Source organism: Panthera pardus, unplaced genomic scaffold (genome assembly GCF_024362965.1).
Source record: "Panthera pardus isolate Hobbes unplaced genomic scaffold, ASM2436296v1 HiC_scaffold_27, whole genome shotgun sequence".
NCBI classification, from domain to species: Eukaryota; Metazoa; Chordata; class Mammalia; order Carnivora; family Felidae; genus Panthera; species Panthera pardus.
Genome location: NW_026526843.1, coordinates 50,942,126 through 50,948,535, shown reverse-complemented (window position 1 = coordinate 50,948,535; position 6,410 = coordinate 50,942,126). Strand labels below are relative to the sequence as shown.

The following is a 6,410-nucleotide window of genomic DNA, read 5'->3' as shown; positions in this document are numbered from 1 at the left end:
AAAAATATTGTAAAAAAAGATAAATGATTAATGACAATTTAGGTAATATATTTCATAACGTGCATGGCAAATAGGTTAAGATCCTTAACATACAAAGAACTCTTACAAGTTAATATTTAAGAAAAGATGATCAACTCCAAAGAAGAAGCAGCATAAATGATATATTAGAGTTCTCTTAGAAAAATAATGGATAAGTTCTGGTATATACTATATGAAAGGATACTATACAGCAATTAAAATGAGCCATGAGGAAATATATACAAGGCTTTCCAGCTTGGAGCTTTTATGGACAGTGCTCCCCTGTCTCTTGGTTCACACAGCAACTCCACTCCTCGGTCATTACTGAAGAGAATTATCATAGGATATCTTCATACTCAATTTTGGCAGATAATGCCAGATTATTTTCCAAAAATAATTATACCACAAACAGTAAAAGAGAGTTCCACCTGCTACACATCCATTTGTCAATTGTACATACTATAAATATTTTTCCACACTCTGTGAAAGAACAGGAGGTCTGAATCTAAATGTAGTCAAATTTATCAATCAGGGGTGCTATTTAAGAAATCTGTCCATGACCCTCCTATAAGTTTTATTGTTTGCTGTTCATAGAGCTTTAATTTATTTGAAACTGATTTTTTTTGTTATAGTGTGATAAAGGGGTCAAATTTCAATTATTTTTTAAATAGCTTTCTTTTTTCTAAAGTTTATTTATTTTAGTAATCTCTACACCCAATCATGGGAGGCTTAAAGTGACAACCCTGAAATCAAGAGTTGCATGCTCTACTGACTGAGCCAGCTAAGAGTTGCCTTTTCTTCTTAATGAAATATGTTCCCTAGGATGCTTATGAATTAAAATATAAAAATACTGACTTATTTTTATAATTACAAGCAGGACAGAAACGACTATTGAAGAGATGACTGATTTTATGACATACAGTCATGTGATACTTTCCAATTAACTTTTATTGACTCAATATAGCTTTGTGTATATGGATACTCTTTGATTTTGCTATTAAGGAAAGAAAGAAAAACTAAGAGATAATTTTGCTACCCACTCCAGGTTGCCTTATTCAGCGAATGTCAAAATTGATAACTCCCAAATACTCAACAATTTCTAGCACTAAGTCAGTCGCTTTTGTTATTTTTCTTTATAAAGATGTACAATTACATGAATAAATAATTCAGTTTCCATAGAATTGACATGAAAGTCTGTATATATTATTGAGTCACAAACCACATGACTATGTGAAGGTATGTTAGGACTCTTGTGATTTAATTTTGAACTCTACCTTTATAAAATGACCCATCTTGGTGGTGAGGAATTGGTTTATCTTTAGGACCTATGGGCATAAAATCATATTCCTGGGGCACACTCTTCAGGGGCTTTTCAGGCCAAGAACACAGGGTCAATCTTGTCTAGAGGCAAAGAGAGACATCCTCTTGTTGGACAAACTAGTGTTTCTCCTTAAACCTTATATCAAAAGAAGTACACAAGGGAGTCCCTCTAATGATGCAGTTTCCCTAATAATTAATAGTCAACAATTACTGCAAGTTTTATGGCATTATAGCATTTAGTTGATTACCATTTCTTTTGTTGTTGTTGAATACATTTGACATGTAACATTGTATAAGTTTAAGGTATGTGACATTTTACTTTGATATTGTAATACATAAAATATATATTTTGCATTTGTATATTTGTTATACATAATATATATGATTGTCATTATAGTGATACTTATCACATTACATAATTATAGTACAATATTATCTATATTCAGTATAGCGTGCAAAGATTTCTATGGCTTATTTACTACTTGTTACAAGTTTGTATCCTTAAATACCATCAATCTCAACCCCCTCCAATCCTTTGGTAACCACCATTTTACTCTCTCTCTTTTTTTAAAGGTTTCGCTTTTTTAGATTTCACATATAAGTGATATTGTACAGTACTTGTCTTTCTTTGATTTATCATGCTTAGCATGATGTGTTCAGGGTCCATCCATGTTTTTACAAATGACAGTATATACCCCTTTCTCATGGCTGAGTAATATTTCATTATGTATAAGTGCCACATCTTTGTTACCTATTTATTCATTGATGGGCATTTGGGTTATTTCCATATCTTGGCTATTGTAAATAGTGCTGTAGTAAACATGAGAGTGCATATATTATGTCAAAATCCTATTTTCATCTTTTTGGATATATACCCAGAAGTGGAATTGCTGGAACATATGATAGATCTATTTTTAATTTTTTTGAGAAGCCTCCCTATTGTTCTCCATAGTGGTTAAACAAATTTATGATCCTACCAACAATGTGTATGTACTTTTTTTAAAAGGCCCACACCTGTTGCCTCATCTTGATAATAGCCATTCTAACAGGTGTGGGGTGATATCACATTGTGGTTTTGATTTTGTTGTTGTTGTTATTGTTGTTTAGTTTTTAGTTCATATTCATAAACTTAGCTCTGCAATCCAGCTAGACTTGGAGGGGAATAAAGAAACTATTGAACCTATAGAACTGCAGTGAGAGCACAAATATTATAGGATATTTCAAGCAGATGGGGGTGAAAGGGTGCTCTCCTGAGCTACAGAAGGAATGGTTGTGGAGGTAAAACACAAGTCAAATTTATTAGAGTTGTCTATAATCAGCAATAGTGATCTTCTTGCTGGTCTTGCCATTCCTGGACCCAAAGTGTTTCATGGCTTCCACTATATTCATGCCCTCTTTCACCTTGCCAAAGATCACATGCTTATCGTTCAACCACTCAGTCTTGTCAGTGCAGATGAAAAACTGGGAATCATTTGTGTTGGTTTCAGCGTTTGCCAAGTATAGATGCCATGGCCTGTATGCTTCAGGATGAAATTCTCATCATCAAATTTCTCACCATAGATGGACTTGCAGCCAGTGCCATTATGGCATGTAAAGTCACCATTCTGACACATAAATCTTGGAATAGTCCTGTGAAAGCAGGAATCTATAAACAAATCCTTTCTCTCCAGTGCTCAGAGCATGAAAGTTTTATGTTGTCTTTGGAAATTTGTCCTCAGCTCAAAGAAGACACAGTCCAAGGGCTTGCTCACCATAAGGAGGTCAAAGAACACAGTGGGAGTGAGCATGGCTGGATGGCGCAGGGAGCTCCAGGGTGGTGGGCATCTGCAAGGCCTCATTGTTGTTTTGATTTTCATCTTCCTGATGATGAATGATGTTGAGCATCGTTTCACATGCCTGTTGGCCATTTTGATGTCCTCTTTGGAAAAATGTCTATTTAGTTCTTCTGCCCATTTTTTCCTTGGATTGTTTGTTATTTGTTATTAAGTTGTATGAGTTCTTTATATATTTTGGATATTAGTTCCTTATCCAATGTATGGTTTGCAAGAACTTCCTTCCATTCTGTAGGTTGTCTTTTTGTTTTTGACTGTTTCTTTTTTTGTGCAGAAGCTTTTGAGTCTGATATAATCATTTTTTTTTAATTTAGCCATTTCTTGATATGGAAGAATTAATGTGATTTTTACCTAAAGCTTTGTTTGCCAGGAATAAAAACGAAGCAAAATAAAAAATTTACAAAAATCTACGTAAGTTATGATATGCACAATTTGACTAAGATTTGAATCAATAGTCAAATGTTTAATTTATGAATGCATGACAAATTTCAAATTTTTAGTAAATAAATGCTCTTATGCTGGATGTCTAACAGAAATCTTTTGTAAACTCATTATAGCTATGGTAAGCCTGTTTCAGAAATAAACCAAAACATTTTTTGTTTGCTTGTACTTTTTTTTTTTTAAGGAAGATGTTACCTTAGGTTCTAAAAATGAATTATGAAACATGCCTAAAATCAAGAAAACCAGAAAGTAAAATTTTGAACATGGCATTTGTCTCAAATTAGAATTTTTGTTTTTCATAATATATTGCCTTAGACAAGAAAACTGGGTTTGGGAGTAGATAACAATAGGAATGGGCTGAACTGAAATAAATAATCCACCCTTAGGGCATCCTTAGGGCCTACCTCCCTTAGTGAATTTGCTATTTAAAAGCAAACAATTTAGATGGAAGCCAGATTCCGGGTCCAGAGTTGGCGGTTTTAGGCGGCCAAGGTGCAGCGCACGGTGCGGGGGCCTATGGGGAGGGGCAAGCTCCTGGCATGCTCCTGAGGAGGGAGGTTTGGGGTCTGCTGGGGGTGGCGCGTGGCCAGTGTGGGGGTGGCAGTAGTGTCAGGTGTTGGTGAGCACAGCGACCAGGTTCCGAGTGGCTGCAGATGGCCTGGGCTGCAGGGCCCTGGGTGGCTGCTGCCACCACTGCTGATCTTGGGCGCAGAAGGGTGAAGGTGCCTGCCGCTGGAGGGGGTGCCACTTGCCAAGGTCGCCTGACCTCCGTGAGCTGACAGCTTCCTGCCGTATTTGTCTCCTCACTAGATTATGAGGTCCCTGAAAAAAGGAATAGTGAAAAAAAAAGAAAAAGAAAAAAGGAATAGTGTTTTACTCATCTTTATAAGTCCCAGTGTCTAGCACAGTTCCTGGTACATAGTTTAAGCTGAATATTGGGACTTGGCCACTGCTTCACCACGGTCTGATACTAGTAATAACCACAGTGGAAGGTCACAGTTACAAGTAACTTTCTCTAGTGCCAAACCAAATAGAAAAAAGAACTTATTTGGAACAGCAATATATACAGAAGTAGTTGTAGATGGAGAAATTAAGAAAACAGAAAAATCCAGTAGTTCTTCTAATCCAAAATAGGATGAACAGCTAACTATAAATGTGATCCCATAGATTACATTGGGATTTTGAGTTTGAAGTCATTATACTTTAAAGGCAGACACTTTATTAGGAAGAGCAACAATTGATCTGAAACAAGCTCTGTTAATACACAATGGAAAATTGGAGAGAGTGAAAGAACAATTAAATCTTTCTTCAAAAAACAAGAATGGCACACTGCAAACTGGTGAATTATTAGTTGTGCTTGATGGACTGGCAATTGCGCAAGAAAATCTAATAAAGTGCAGCTCATCTCCAACCACAGAAGTACAGAAAAGTGGTGATGCCTTACATGAAAATGAAGATGCTTTGTTACAGAAACAGGCTGGAACGCTGGCAGACAAACCAAGCGGCACTCGGAGATCTTGGTGGATTGGAGATTTATTTAATACCGGAGGGATCAGAGAAGACCGTTTCTCCAAAGATCTGAGCTCCAAATGCGAGCAGAAAGGGTAATTTATAGTTATCAGCCTCCATATTTGTGTGTGTGTTGGGGGGAGGGGTTGCATGCACAGCAAACAAAGAAAGAAGAACCTGGAGGACGGGTCTATAAGCTAGAGGCCAAAGTTTGTTTTAGCCCAATCAGCCATCTTTGGTGTACTTTATCCACTTCTCCAACATTCCCCCACTTTGATGCCTTAAAAAAAAACTTTTAGTAGGCATCACCTTTCAGTTTTACAGGTTGGTACTCTCGGAAGACTAAGATATATGCAGTAGTTTGGTGAGCAACAGTGTTTTCAATAAAATGTGCCATGGCATTCAGCATACAGGGGCCAATGGATACAAGTAAAATTATGGAGAGGAGGGGCCCCGCCAGGGCAGGAAGCCAGGATGCCAAATCCATGAGATTCCATCCTTTCCATTGACTGATACTTTCCTGTTGTCTACCTTGATTTTTTTCCTTGAGTTCCTTAACCTTAGTTGTAACTATTCCTGAATGGTTTACAAAATAGCAACATTCCTCCCCCAGAAAGATGCAAGTCCCTCCTTTTTCTGAAGTGAGGAGGTCGAGGGCTTGCCTATTTTGGAGGGTCACTGCTGCCAGAGAGTTTATTTGGCTTTGTAAGGTTACCAGAGAATCTGCCACCCATTCCATGTCTTCATTTAGCTCTTGAGATAGTCTATGGTATAGTACTACAGATGAACCTATGCCCCCTATTCCTGTTCCTATTCCTGTCACAATTCATGCTCCAATCAGAACGGGTAGCAAGACTGCCCATTTAGACCAGGACTTGGGGCTAAAGGCTGTTGGCAGCTGATATTCAGTGTATATGGATATTTCTGGGGTTAGGAAGATGGAATAACATATCTGAGTCCTGTTGGCCTCTAAGCATTGGTAGGCCAATTTAAAACACAGATAGAACACCCCATGGGTTGAACATAGGGTTGTATTCCTCTTTAAGGTTATATTTCTTCTACATAGAGAGGTACCGTTCATACCTTCAGGGACTGCACAGATTAGATTGTCGGGATTTGTGAGACGGACCCCAGTGGTCAGGGGTCCAATTAAGACAGAAGTGTTGGTTTTGAGATTTTCAGGAGCTTCCCAGGCCAAAGGGATGGGGGTGGCTAAGTAAGCCCTCTGGCTGAGGGGCAAGCACCTCCAGCAGGTTTGGGTGTGATTATCTATTTTATGGAGGACTTGTA

At 37.8% G+C, this 6,410-nt stretch overlaps 1 pseudogene; it reads right to left on the bottom strand.

Moving 5' to 3' along the window:
- Positions 1–2,637: 2,637 nt before the first annotated feature.
- Positions 2,638–3,125, bottom strand: LOC109258452 (peptidyl-prolyl cis-trans isomerase A-like; annotated as a pseudogene).
- Positions 3,126–6,410: the final 3,285 nt, after the last annotated feature.